This window comes from Sapajus apella, unplaced genomic scaffold (genome assembly GCF_009761245.1).
Source record: "Sapajus apella isolate SASKATOON/1434 unplaced genomic scaffold, GSC_monkey_1.0 scaffold34, whole genome shotgun sequence".
NCBI lineage: Eukaryota > Metazoa > Chordata > Mammalia > Primates > Cebidae > Sapajus > Sapajus apella.
Window position 1 is genome coordinate 19306919 of NW_022436974.1, and position 14221 is coordinate 19321139.

Below are 14221 nucleotides of genomic sequence, written 5' to 3' on the forward strand. Positions count from 1 at the left end.
CCAGTGTGTGATGTTCCCCTCCCTGTGTCCATGTGTTCTCATTGTTCAACACCCACTTATGAGTGAAAACATGAGCTATTTGGTTTTCTACTCTTGTGTCAGTTTGCTGAGAATGATGGCTTCCAGCTTCATCCATGTCCCTGCAAAGGACACAAACACATCCTTTTTTATGTATGCATAGTATTCCATGGTGTATATTTGCCACATTTTCTTTATCCAGTCTATCACTGATGGGCATTTGGGTTGGTTCAAAGTCTTTGCTATTGTAAACAGTGCCACAGTGAACATATGTGTGCATGTGTCTTTATAATAGAATGATTTATAATCCTTTGGGTATATAGCCAGTAATGGGATTGCTGGATCAAATGGTATTTCTATTTCTAGATGCTTGAGGAGTCACCACACTGTCTTCCACAATGGTTGAACTAATTTACACTCCCACCAACAGTGTAAAAGTGTTCCTATTTCTCCACATCCTCTCCAGCATCGGTTGTCTCCAGATTTTTTAATGATCGCCATTCTAGCTGGTGTGACATGGTATCTCAGTGTAGTTTTGATTTGCATTTCTCTAATGACCAGTGATGAGGATTTTTTTTTTCATGTTTCTTGGCTGCATACATATCTTCTTTTGAAAAGTGTCTGTTCATATCCTTCAACCACTTTTTGATGGAGTTTTGTTTTTTCCTTGTAATTCGTCTTAATTTAATTAAGAAACTGAGTCATTTAAAGGACTTAATCCAAAACTGATAGGCAGATGAAATTTGAAGTGACAAAATATTAAACTAGTAGGCAGAGTGATTACACTGGAACCAAATATTTTAATTTGGCAAGTCTAAGTTGTCTCTATATCCACTGGATGGCAAGCCCATGAGGAAGATTAGAGAAGATTTAGAGAATGAAAACAAAACTTAAATCTATTAAAATGTAGTGTAAATGCACATGTTATTCTGTCTTACACACAAAATAGTGCCTATGTATATGGACATTTGTCTCAAATGAAAATTACTTTTTTTTGGAGATTAATACTTTGTTTACATATTATACATTCCAATTTCTAATTTTAAGAAAATAATTATGAAAAAGGCAAACTGAAATACCTTTTTTATAGTATTTATTAGCATTATCAGCTTTTAAACTGGCTTAATTATATTTGGCACAAAAAAGATTTACAATATCACTTGAGAAAACATGATCATAGCAGCAATTTATTACCAGATGTTTTGAGTTTAAAGCAAACTTCTTTGAAGAATGCAAATACTTTCTCTATTTATGAGGGAAACATGACTTTGCAAAACAACTTCTTGGTTACTTGTTAGTTGAAACTTTTTCCATTGTGGACACAAGGTGGCATGCTGGAAGTGAAAAGTTAAAACCTAGGTTTTTGTACTGTAATTTCTGTGTCGCTGTGAATGTCCAGGAAGTAAAATGGGTTTTTCAGATTAAGGCAAATAGGTTGGAGAAAAGAGCAAAACAAAGCACCTCATTACACAAAAATCTTAGTTAGGGATAAGAACCCTGAATTGAAATTTGGAGATTTGTGTTGTGAAGCATGCTGTTCTGGAACACGCTATTCCACCAGAAACAGGTCACATACTCTGTTGGCTTCATGTTCTCCACTATAAAATAGATTTGAACTATATAAAACGTTATGAGCATCAAGAGGTTTTAGGTTAGAATATTAAGTGTCTCAGAAAAACATTGCTCCCATTCTAACAAAAAAAGCGGCCCAAATGGTGTACAAAATTATACTTTTTAGAGTCCATCAGAGACCTCAGATGGCAAGGTAATCTAATTATATACACCCAAAAGTTCTTAACCTCCTCCAATAGGGTAGTTCACATGAACTATTTCCTCTTAGAAAGAACAATAGGAGCATATGGTAGCCATGGAAGTGAATTTTTTAAATAGATAAAATTTTAAGAAATTAACTTCAAGTCAAAGTATAGCTGGAGTGATAACTTAGAATTTTTTGAAGGTCCAAACAAATAGAAATCTGTACCTACCTACTATGAGAAACATTAGGGGAGGTCACTGGACATGAGAAACTTCTCTGTTGCTATTGTACTGGCATTTCCAAAGTTTGAGAGCAAGCAGGGAAAATCAATAGAGCCTTAGCTGTAGTCAGAACACTGCATTTATACAATATATTGACTGTGTGCCATGAGAGAAGCAGCGGAATATCTATTTGTATTATACTTGTATTCTATGTTGGGCATTCATTTACATACACACACAAACTTTTATGTGTGTGTATATTTGTGTGTGTGTATATGTATATATAATGCATACCATAAAGTGAGAAAATGTGATCCACCATCAAAAGATAAAGTATTGAATAAAAACAGAAACATCAGAGAAAATGAATTTTTAGTTTAACAAATTCGCACAAAGGTAACTCTAGGCCCAGATAGTGAAAATGGTTAATTCCATTAAACATGTAATGGGAACATAATACCAACTGAGAAGGAGAGTAAATTCCAACTTGTTTTATTGGGTCACTTATCTTGGTGCAAAAATAGACTAGAATTTTACAATTAAAAATTTACAAACCAATATCTCTCATGAACATAAAATATCAGCAAATTAAATCTAGCAGTATTTAAAAAAGAATAGTACATTACAATCAAATACGTTTTATGGCATGATCAAGGTTGGTTTATATGTAAAAGGAAATCCATTTTATTAACCATATTAAGAGATAAAGGAAGAAAACACATATAATCTTTAATTTTTCAGACAGTTTGTAGCAAAATGCAACACACATTTATAATATGAAACGTTCAGTAATCCTGAATGAAAACAAAATTCCCTAATCTGACAAATGGTATTTATCAAAAACCTAAAGTTGTTATCACAGACTATCATGAAATATTGGCTCTTTCCTTCTAAAAATTGTGAATAAGATCAAATCAAGATTTAAATAAATTATGAAATATGCAATAGACCATTGCCTGGAATATTTAGTATAGTTAAAATGTCAGTTTTTCTCAAGTTTATCTATAGATTCAGTGTAGTCTCAATCAAAATAGCAGGTATTTTGTAAAAACTCACAAGTTTCTTAGAAAACATATTTGGAGAAGCAAAATATTTGCTTCTATATTAGCTAAAATAATCTTATATATAATAGCCTATATTAGCTAAAAATAACATTAAAAATAAAAAAGTTTTGCAATGCTTGCAGTAATTGAGGTCAAGACTTATTTTAAAGCTGCAATAATCAAGATTTTGTGTTACAGGAAAAAGAATAGAAGAAAGTCAGAATAAGGAGTCCAGAATTAATCCACACAAATATGGATCAGTTCATTTTGACAATGTTCCCCCAGCAAAAAACAAAACAAAACGAAGCAACTTGATCCCATTAATATGATATGGATCATAGACCTAAATATTAAAAATAAATAAAACAATAGTTAACAGAAAAAATTTTGTGAAGAAATCCTATTAAATTGGATGAGTAGATAAAGGTTTGTTAGAGAGGACAAAATATACACCATAGAAAAAAGAAAACTGAATACATTTGAGTTCATCATATTTAAAAATCTTCTACTGGTCAAGCAGTTACAACTGCCCACTTCTTACCCTCTGTTTTGTCATGACTCAACTTCTGTCAGACCTTCTCCTCCCCATGGGCCTCTGAATGCTCCTTGCCTCCAGCCTAAGAAAACACTAAGAGAAACATGGCCCCTTATTAACTTATCTCAAGAACTGGCTGAACACAAACAATGTATTTTTATCAGACACCGCTGGCCATTTTCTCTAATTTGCCTAACTTCTCCTTTCTTACTGCTTATTCCTCCCTATTTAAAATAAAGCTCTTTTCGGTTAGACTTTGAGATCCTTGCAGATTTCTGAAATCAGAGTATTCTTATCGCAAGTCTTTTTTGTGAATAGTTTATCCTTGTCTAAATCTGGATTCACTTTTATTGGACACGACTCTCCTAAAAGTTCTGTTATGAAAAGTGAAAGATAATCCACAGTCTTCAGAAAATATTTTTAAAATAACGTATTTGATAAATAACTTGAATTCACAACATTTACAAAATTAATATGAAGCAGTAAAACAAATACTAACCATGTAATAAAAAGATTAAAAGTTTGAATAGACACCTCCCTAAAAGACAAATAGCAAATAACTTCAACATCATTATAAGTGAGGAAAATGCAAATTTAAGTTAAAATGAGACACTACTATACATCTACTTGAACAGCTAAAATTACATGGAAGGACACCATGTAATGTTGGAGAGATTGTAGCAAATGGATGTCTTATACATCATTGGTGGGGCTGTAAAATTATTTATTATTTTACTATCACTGCTATAATAATACTTTTGGTGCCTTAAAATAACACAGATTAATGTTATTGTTTTATAGGTCAGAGGCCTGACATGGGTCTTACTGAACTAAAATCAACGTTTTATCAGGGCTATATTACTTTCTGGGGAACCTAGGGGAAAATCTATTGCATTTTTTATTCACGTTGTTGGCAGAATGCAATTCTATGTGTTTTAAGACTGAGATCACCAATTGTTGTTGTTGTTGGATATGGGCTAAGAGTTTTTCCTAGCTTCTAGAAGTCATCACATTCCTTGCCTGTGGCTCCCTTCTTCCATCTTCAAGTCCAGCAACAATGGGGAAAGCTCCTTTCACATTTCTAACCTATCCTGCCCCTCCTTATATGGTTACATTTCTCACCTACTCTCTGCCTTTCTCTTCCACTTTTAAGGACTCTTATAAATAGACCGCGTCCACTTAATACTGAATAATACATCTCAAGATACATAACGTTACTAACATCTGTAATGTCCCATTTTACATATCGAGTGCTTATTCATAGGTTCCAGGGATGAGGTTCTGGACATTGTTGAGAAGGCTTTATTGCTACCAAAAAATGGGCAATCATCTTGGAAAACTCATTGCCACTATCTTAATAAGTTAAAACCAATCCAGAAATTCTCCTGCTAAGTGTATAACCAAGGAAAGAAAGACACATGTCTACTAGAAACCTTATGCAAAAATGTTCACAAAAACTTATTTATACTGGCCCCAACTTGAAACATCCCAAATGTCCATCAATATGAGAATGGAGAAAACATGTGTAGTATTTAATATATGTGTCAATAAAAATAAACAGACATCTGATGAATGACAAAACACGCATGAACCTTCAACTGTTATGTTGAGTGAAAGAAATGGAACACAGAACTATACATGTTCTCTTATCCCATTAATATGAAATTGAAGAATAGTCAAAATTAGTCTATGATGAGGGAAATTATCTATGAAGAGAATTGTCTAGAAAGAGGCATAAGAAATGTTACTTGTCTTCCTATTAATCATCAAAGTGAGTTGAAAGTGCCTTCAACATATAATTCACAAAACTGATTAAATGGTACACTTAAGATGTTAGTATTTCATAACTCAAAATCTTTCAAATTTAAGATACTATGACACTACTGAAGATAGCCTATTCTTCCACTTGTCCTTTTTAAACATGAGATAGAGATTTTAAAAAATAAAATGTATTTATTTTGTCAGTTTTATGACATGTTTAGAAAGTATTTTCTTTTTCAAGCAAGATGACCTGCAAAGTTTTAATTCCATATCCGAACAGTATAAACAATAATTTCTGGGCTTTTCTTCTTTGGTCATGTCATTTTAACAGCCAAGGTGATAATTAGTGAATGTTTTTTGAGCCCAAAAATACTCATTTCAATATGGGAAATTTAGTATCAAAACAAATCAGATCAAGAAATTACATTTCATCCCACGGATGACAATTCACCAACAGCTTTTCAATATTGCTAGCCAATCTCAACAGTGGTATGATTCAGAGAGATTCTTTTTATTTTGATGTTATTTCATATAATCCTGTTCCAAGGCTGTTGAAAACAACACACAATGATGTGATGAATTAGGGGAGGGAAGAAAGTTAGGAATAGGGATATAGCTTTTTTTGCCGCAAACATTTTCCACAGTGCAGTATGACTTAGAGAAAGAGATAAAGGTTAGAAACCTCCACATGAATAATATATTGGAGTGGGCAAGAAAAGACTAAGTCTTCTCTGAGGCAAAGTAAGTCTGGGCAGCAATTTTCTCAAAGAAAACCAACTAATTACATTAGAATACCTCTTATTCAGTTCAACGAAGGACAGTACTAAGTACATTAATTGAAAACATTGGGTAGCTAAGGAATCATATGCAATATAACTTTTTAACTTAAAATATATAAATACACACTTATTTACCTATCTTTTTCTGTTAGAACAAGGGCTTTTCATTGAAAATGGGCCATAAAATTAGAGTTTGGTCTGTTTTTCTTCTGTAAATCTTAACTAAAATTTTATTTTATTCTTTAAAGTTGTATTACAATATAAAATAAATTTAAATACCTCATTTTTGTAGATTTTTAAAATAAGTATCCAGACAACTATTCTCCAGTATTTTTGTTATTTAATTTTATTCAGTTTCTCCAAATCATTCATTTGCATCTAAAAAAATTTCCATTCTACTCCAATATCTTAATGTACTACTTATTAATAGTGAATACAACAGGCAGAGTGGGTTGGGGAACAAATACAGCTTACTGTCACCTGAAAATACTTATTCAGCTTACCTTGTAGAAGAAGTATAGGGTTATCTAGGAAAGTAACCTATTAGTAACACACAATAAGTGGAATGTGGACATCTGCTAATATGCTTTATGGGGAGCATGGTAATTCTGATGTGTTTGTTAACGAGAGGTTAAGAGAATTTGTACAGAAGTAACAGTCAACATAATTACATATGATGACTAGTAATGCCACAAGCTAGGCTCTTTCATTTTCCCTAATCCTGCTTTCTTTCATTCATCAACATAAGACTCATTATTTTATATTTAATGGTGCCCCTTCCAATCCTTTAAGGAACCCAAATCAGAAATATAAGACCTACCTGTGACTTTTATATTTTCTCATTTCTGTTCATCAGTCATGATACTCTGTTAATCATAACTGATAGTCTCTCCATTTCTATTTCAGTTCCTGACAAGTATTCTTTCTGCAAAAATCACACACATACACACAATGCATAGTTCATAGATCCTTGATATTAATTATTATTGTTAAATAATAGAAAAACTTACAAGTCAGAACCATACTAGGAGGTAAGCTAAATTGTTCTCCATATCTTAGAATTCAAGATCAATTCAAGATTTTTAAGAAAATTCACACACACACACACACACACACACACACACACACACACACACACAGATGCGCACGCACATGCTTAATACCTGTTGTAAGGTATAGCTAGCTTTTCTTCATGGTACATGGAATCAACTGCTTATGCTGCAGATTCTGTCTCCATTATCATTTGTGCTGCCAATACAAAGAACCAAACAGCCACACGAAAGGATCTCAGACATTCGAAACAAAACAGCATTCTTCAAGTCCTCAGATGGACACCCCAACCCTAGAACTATGCCTCTAGCACTGCATCCTTACATTTATTCATCCAAATAAAAATTGGCCAGTAAATGAGCTAGTCTGTGATCCCCTACAGAGATCACTTGAAATAAGGCAGTGTCCCAATGGCCCGGACGCACTCTGCTTTTGTTCTTGATAGAGTTGAACAGATATTACAATCTTCTCCACACAAAGTAGTCAGAAAAGTAGTATTCTTGGTGTAAGATGTGAGAAGAAGATGTTAACTTTCATAAAACATCATATTTGAATGCAGATTAAATCTATTTGGGAATAGATTAACAGGAAAGGGATGGATAGAGAAAAGTTGTCATAATGGCAAATGATTACAGCAAAACAGAGACCAGGAATTAACATCAACTGGCAATGAAAGGAAGTAATGATGTTATAAAGCATTTCCAGGAATTAAAGGTCAAGATAACATTGAACATTTCCTGTTTCTCTAATCCACCAAAATACTGGTGAATATCTCCAATAGTGAGGGAGAAGAGACGACATTTTTTTAAATCAACACTGAAAACTAGTTTTTTTATATAACTAAATTAAAGACTGTAATAGTAGTAGTGGGTTAACAAATGTCACATGTCTGACAAATACACTCAAGTGGGAAGGTAAAGACCCCAGTTTATAAAGAAGCCTATGGTCATAAGAAGTTAAATAGTCATGTCCTCTCCTCATATCTGCACAATAATTTTATTCTTGCTTCTTGGTTATTAGAATCTATTTTAAGGCATGTATTTAGAAAAATTTTACTCTTTGTTTAGATAGGAATTCATAGTTAGCTGGGCGCGGTAGCTCAAGCCTGTAATCCCAGCACTTCGTGAGGCTGAGGCAGGCGGATCATGAGGTCAAGAGATTGAGAGAATCCTGGCCAACATGGTGAAACCCCATCTCTACTAAAAATACAAAACTTAGCTGGGCCTGCAGTCCCAGCTACTCGGGAGGCTGAGGCAGGAGAATTGCTTGAATCCGGGAGGCGGAGGTTGCAGTGGGCCAAGATTGTATCACTGCACTCCAGCCTGGTGCCTGGTGACAGAGTGAGACTCTGTCTCAAAAAAAAAAAAAAAAGATAGAAAGATAGGAATTCATAGTCAGGACTTTGGGGGATTTTCTATGTAATTCCTCGATGCAGAGAATTAGGCATAGGGTAGTCACATTTCATTCTTCTGGCAACAGACTTGCGTAAGTGGAGTGCCCTAAAATTTCCAACTCTTTAACTAAAACAAGGCTAAGGAGGAGACCCAAAAAGCATCCTCTCCATTGGCAAACATTATGTTCAGATACATCTACTGTTATTCAATGGCAGAAAAAAAAGACAATCAATTGGTAGGGGGAAGCAAGGTTTACAAATTCTGTAACCCAAGATAAAGGTTCTATATTATTTGAGAAGAAATAAAGGCTATCTCTGATAAACATTTAAAATGCAGAGCAAAAGTAATGTAGGAAGTACCTACTTCTGGTACTCAGAGATGTAAATAAAGATGCATCTCTAAACAATGACAGACGTATAGGAATCAGAGTTTAGCCTGCAAGAAAAAAACAAACAAAAACAACAACAACAACAACAAACAACAGTCCCAAGCTGAACAGGGAAGGAGAGAAGAGGAGAGAAGACTACCAGAGATCACAAAAGTTTGTGAGAAAATGTTGCAAGGAAATTAAATCTATAGCAGAGATTAGGGGGGATGGAAAGTAAAAAATATACGATAAAAAACTTAATGCCTAATAAAAAGTGTGAAATTATGCCATAATGGAAATAAAAGTTTAAAGGCATTAACTATGACAGATCAATAGCTGACAGAAATAAAGTAAGTTAGAGATTCAACAGCAGATAAACTGCACACTCTTGTTCTGTTATGGTTGTAGTGGCCTACAAAACCAGACAGTTGTCAAAATGCATCAAATATAGAATTTAGATCAGAAATAAATACAGGTACACTAACAAATAAAAACGTAAACTAAAACAATGGGAGATAAAGAAAAACTTATCTAAATTTAAAAGAACTGATCATATTTTAAGTAAACGACATAAAGGGAAAAAACCACCTTGACAATTTTTAAAAAACAAAGAATAATACAAACATATACATATTAATATATACAATAGAAAATATGTATATGAATGTATCAAATAGAAATTATGTTTGTATTAAAATACCAACATATATATATATATAGCATATGTACAAATAAATATACATAAAACATATATATATTTGTGTGTATATACACACAGCCATCTATTTAAAATAAAACTTCAACTTCTCTACAATGTTAGGTATCAGAAAAACTATAGGGTTATTTCTAGTAAATTCTGAAATAAAAATATGATTTCTCAAAAAATCTGTATAGAACTAAATTTTCTTTATAACTTTTTCTACAGTTCTAAACTTTCTGAAAAGTTTTAGAAAATGTGTTACTAATATACACTTCTGAGGAAAACACATTGAATACATACTTCAGCCTTAGGAGATATTAATCAAAATAAATTTAAAACAATGAAGATATTTCTGTATGAAAGAATATCAGAAAACAAACATAAAACGCTAAGTGAAATCGATGTTGTAAATGTCATAAAATTGAACATAAATGCTAATAAATAGCATAAATACCATCTTGATCCTAATAAAAAAGAGATGTCCTTAAATATAGTTAATTTTGCAAAGACAGCATAGGTTGGACTTGGAAAAAGAAAACAAAAATGTTATTGGTTTTGATTTTTATTTCAAAAAATAATAAAATATTATTGTGAAAATTATAGAAACGCACTGGTAGAATTAAAATGGACGATGACTTTTTACATTGCAGTAGAAGACTAAAAACAAACACATATTGCATTGCAAATGACAGGAAACAAAGGCATCCAAAAAGAAATAAAAAAAACAAAACTGAGAACATAAAACAAAGTGACAGAATTAAGGCAACACATAACAGTGATAGCAGTGAAGGAAATTGCTTTAAACTATTCTGCTATTCAGAAGCAAATATTGTCAGGAAAAATTACAAAACTACATCAAATTTTAAAACACCTACAAAAAAATGACAGAAACATTTCAAATCAAAGAATGGGTAAAGTTTATTGTGCATGGAAAAACAAAACACAACTGAGCATAGAGAAGCTATTAGCAAACAAGGAAAAATTTAAGGCAAGAAGCATTAGCCAAAATGAATTGGATCATATTAAAATTGTAAAACTGTCACTCAGTGTTGCAAACCAAATAGTTTTAAATTCTTTTGCATTGATTAATGTAGTATCAAAGTGTACCAAATAAAAGCTAAGAAGTAGAAAAATAAATTGATGATGTTATACATATAAAATATGTGAAATTAGATATTTATTATATTGTAAACACATTAATATTTGTATTAATATGTATTAAAGCTCTTAGATGGGCTATCACTTACATGTGGGAAAAAAGTTACCCTTACTGGGTGGAAGTCTCACTAATTCTAAAATGGGAAAGTTATGTAGGCCATATTTTTGATAATGAAAATCTAGGAATTATTTATAATGTTTATACTAAATAACTCCACAATAAAATTTTAAAATGAAATCTTGAATAACAATAAAGTGTTAAAGATTAAGAAAACATTATGACATATTACACTAACAGTTTAATAAGTAAAAGGTTTGATTTTGATGAGAAATAGTGTAAAGAAATGAGCTAAGCATAATGCTCAAAAAGATCGTCTTTAACAAAGAAGCACTAGGCAATGTAAGAAGAATAATTCAGATAAAAGTGAAACAAAACAAAAAAGTTTGTAAAAAGGAAACTGTGAAGTTGTTTTAAAAATCCAAAAATTTATTCTAAAAATATCAATAACCAAAACCAAAACAAAACAAATTCAGTGCCTTTCTTCCCTTCCACTTCAACTTCAAGTCATTTGCCTCTTCAAATGCAAAGAGGCCGTGGCAAACATAGACAAATAATGTAGCTTATGTGCAGTTTATATGAGGCCTTGCCGTGCTTTTTGTAAAAATAGGTGGTCCAAGGTTTCTATTCCTTAGGACCAAGCAAGTGATAGAAAATTAGCATCAGGTAGCAAATCACGAAATGAAATTGTACTTCAAAACCTGTGAACTCCCGAAGGATGAAAATTCATCATCAGACTGACTTTCACAACTCTGCCAGGTCACCCTGACACCCAAAAGAAAAGAAAGAGCTAAATGAGCACTTTGAGTCTCACTGTCCTTAAGGGGAAGAGAATGCAGAGTCTGGACAGCAGAAATCAGGGGATCTGCAGCAGGAGCCTGGAGACTTTGCTGCTCCAGCATCATAAATGCATGTCCATCCACTGTACCAGCTGCTTTTTCCTGAGATATCCTAGTCCTTAAAGGCTCTCCTATCACTTGGGACAAGAAACAAACAAACAAACAAAAAACAAACCTGTTGTCTCTTAAGGAAACGTACAGAGTGGAGTTCTTTCTGATTTATGCAGCTGAAATAATAAGGGCAATAACATAACCAGTGAGAATGAGAAAAAGGAGTTTGGGGTGCAAAAAATAAGTCATTAGGCAGATGATGAACAGCCAGTATAAAAGTAAGTGACATGAAGGATACGCTCAAGGACCCATCCGGCCCACAAAGAAAGAGGTGGCCTCTGACTGCAGCGCACATGAAGCTTCCTCCGTAGCCTCTGGGCTTGTGAAATCTGTCCTATATGTTGAGGCTTTATTGAGAAGCGCACCAGCTGTTGTTGATCTCCCAACATGAGTTTCTTCTGGCGAGAGGGATCAAGTAACTCCCTGATAGTGTGCCCGGCACAGCTTGGCCCAATCCTTGCAAATGCTCGATGAGAGAGAAAGTATCCATGAGACGTGAACGAATGACATCAGCTCGGGGCAGCTGCACCTGCCCTTCTTGGTGATAAGCGGCCATGTCTGCTCAGCCCAGGCTCTCTTCACCCACTCAGTCCTGGCTTCACGCTTCCGCCTCAGGCTATGAGCAAAGCTCCCTCCACGCAGGACGAGCTCAAGGTAGGCGCCCAGCCTCACTGCGCCCCATTGCCAGCTCCAGCCTGCCCCGCCGGACCCCCCACGTTCCGGTTCGCCCCTGGCCTAGCCCTCGCCCCGGCCTCCAGCCCCGAGCCTAGGACCCGGCCCAGCCACGCTTGCTCAGGCGCTCCCCGCCTCGGTCCCCCTTTTAAATTTTATTATTATTATTTTTTATGGTTTATCTCTTTATTGTTTCTCCTTTAATCAAAACGTGTCACAGCTGGAAACCAAGAGGAAGTAAAAAAAAAAAAATACCCACAAATATTCCCCCCTGCTCCCCCATTAGTTCTCCCCATTAGTCCTCCCCTAACCCCCCAGCTAGGGCTTCTGGCCAACCCCGAGCACACGAGATCATCTCCCCCCCCACCCTCAGGCTTCTCCCAGCAATAAATACAGGTGACTATGATTCGATGAAACCGCAACTGATTTCTCAGGAGAAGGGTCCTAAGGCCCCGGGGATGATCTCCACCTGTGATGGAACCAGTGAAACTGGCTGCTCTCTGCTCCCAGGGACTGAGGAGGGGAGGGGGGATCATTGAGGGCCGGCCCCTCCCTGCCTCCTCCCCTCCATGCAAGGCTGTGCCCCTCTTCTGCTGTCTGTGTATCTCTGAGCTCCGCCGTCCCGCACTTCCTGGGATGATGTGTGAAACCTTACACCTCGATTTATTTGTGATCACTTTACAGATAAGGAAACAGGCCTCAAGCGTGGAAGGGGTAGAGTGAAGAGTAGAACCCAGGTATGATGCCAAAACTGCTTGCTTCTCTGCCTCCGCCTCACATGACTCACACCTCCTTTTCTTCTTGCTTTGTTGTCCTCCCAGAAAAGGTGTCCAGAGGGTGGAAAATAACAGATATCCATCAGAATATACGGTCAAAATAATAGAAATACCGTGGGTACACGAGTAGAACTTAAAATGACAAAAGTGATTAATAAAAATGGGACACCCTTTACACACACAAATGCGCGCACACACACACACACACACACACACACACAGAACTTTCTGATGTAGAAACCAAAACAGTAGTTCTAATTGTATCAGTTAGAAATGGAATCAGCTGAAATAATTAGAACACTTAGTTTGCAGTGGTTTAAGAAGAAAATATATATATTTTTTTTACACAATGAAAAGTCATGAATTAGGTAGACGAAGAATGGTGCAGTGATTATGGAATAATATAAATGTTCCCAGCTTTTCCTCTTTGTCTGACCCATGCTCTTTACAACTTTTGTTTTCACTGTCCTAACATAATTCCTGCACTCATAAGCATCCCATCCATTGTTAGTTGGGCACAAGGGAGGAAGGACAAAGGATGAAAGGACCATGGCAGATAAGTCTGATCCTCTTTTAAAAAGTTCCTGGACACCTCCCAAATCCAGCAATCTCTACTTCAACTTTATTGGCCAGAGCTGAGCTCCTTAGCCATCATCAAATGCAAGAGTATCTAAGAAGGTGAACATTTTAATTGGCTATATTGCCAAATTATATATTTCTTCTGTAAGAAAGGGGGAAATATACATTGAATGAGCCCTTAGAATTTTGTCAGATTAATTACAAAATTCAGAAGACAAATTGTTGACTGATCACTATTTAAAACCAAATGAGTGGCCAGAAAATCAGGGAAAAGGCATGTTTTAATACACAGAACAAATATGCAAAGAAATAAAAATTGAAATCATGAGGCCAAACATGAGATTCTGAGGCTATACTGTGAATCATAGTCATGCATGAAAGAATGGCAATAAAAAACTTATAAG

At 34.9% G+C, this 14221-nt stretch overlaps 1 pseudogene across 1 annotated transcript; it reads right to left on the minus strand.

Annotated features, from left to right (window-relative positions):
* Positions 1-11897: 11897 nt before the first annotated feature.
* On the minus strand, positions 11898-12508 carry LOC116563112 (annotated as a pseudogene). Its single transcript, XR_004274235.1, has one exon. The product of XR_004274235.1 is annotated as a cation channel sperm-associated protein 2 pseudogene (transcript).
* Between the last annotated feature and the right edge of the window lie 1713 nt (positions 12509-14221).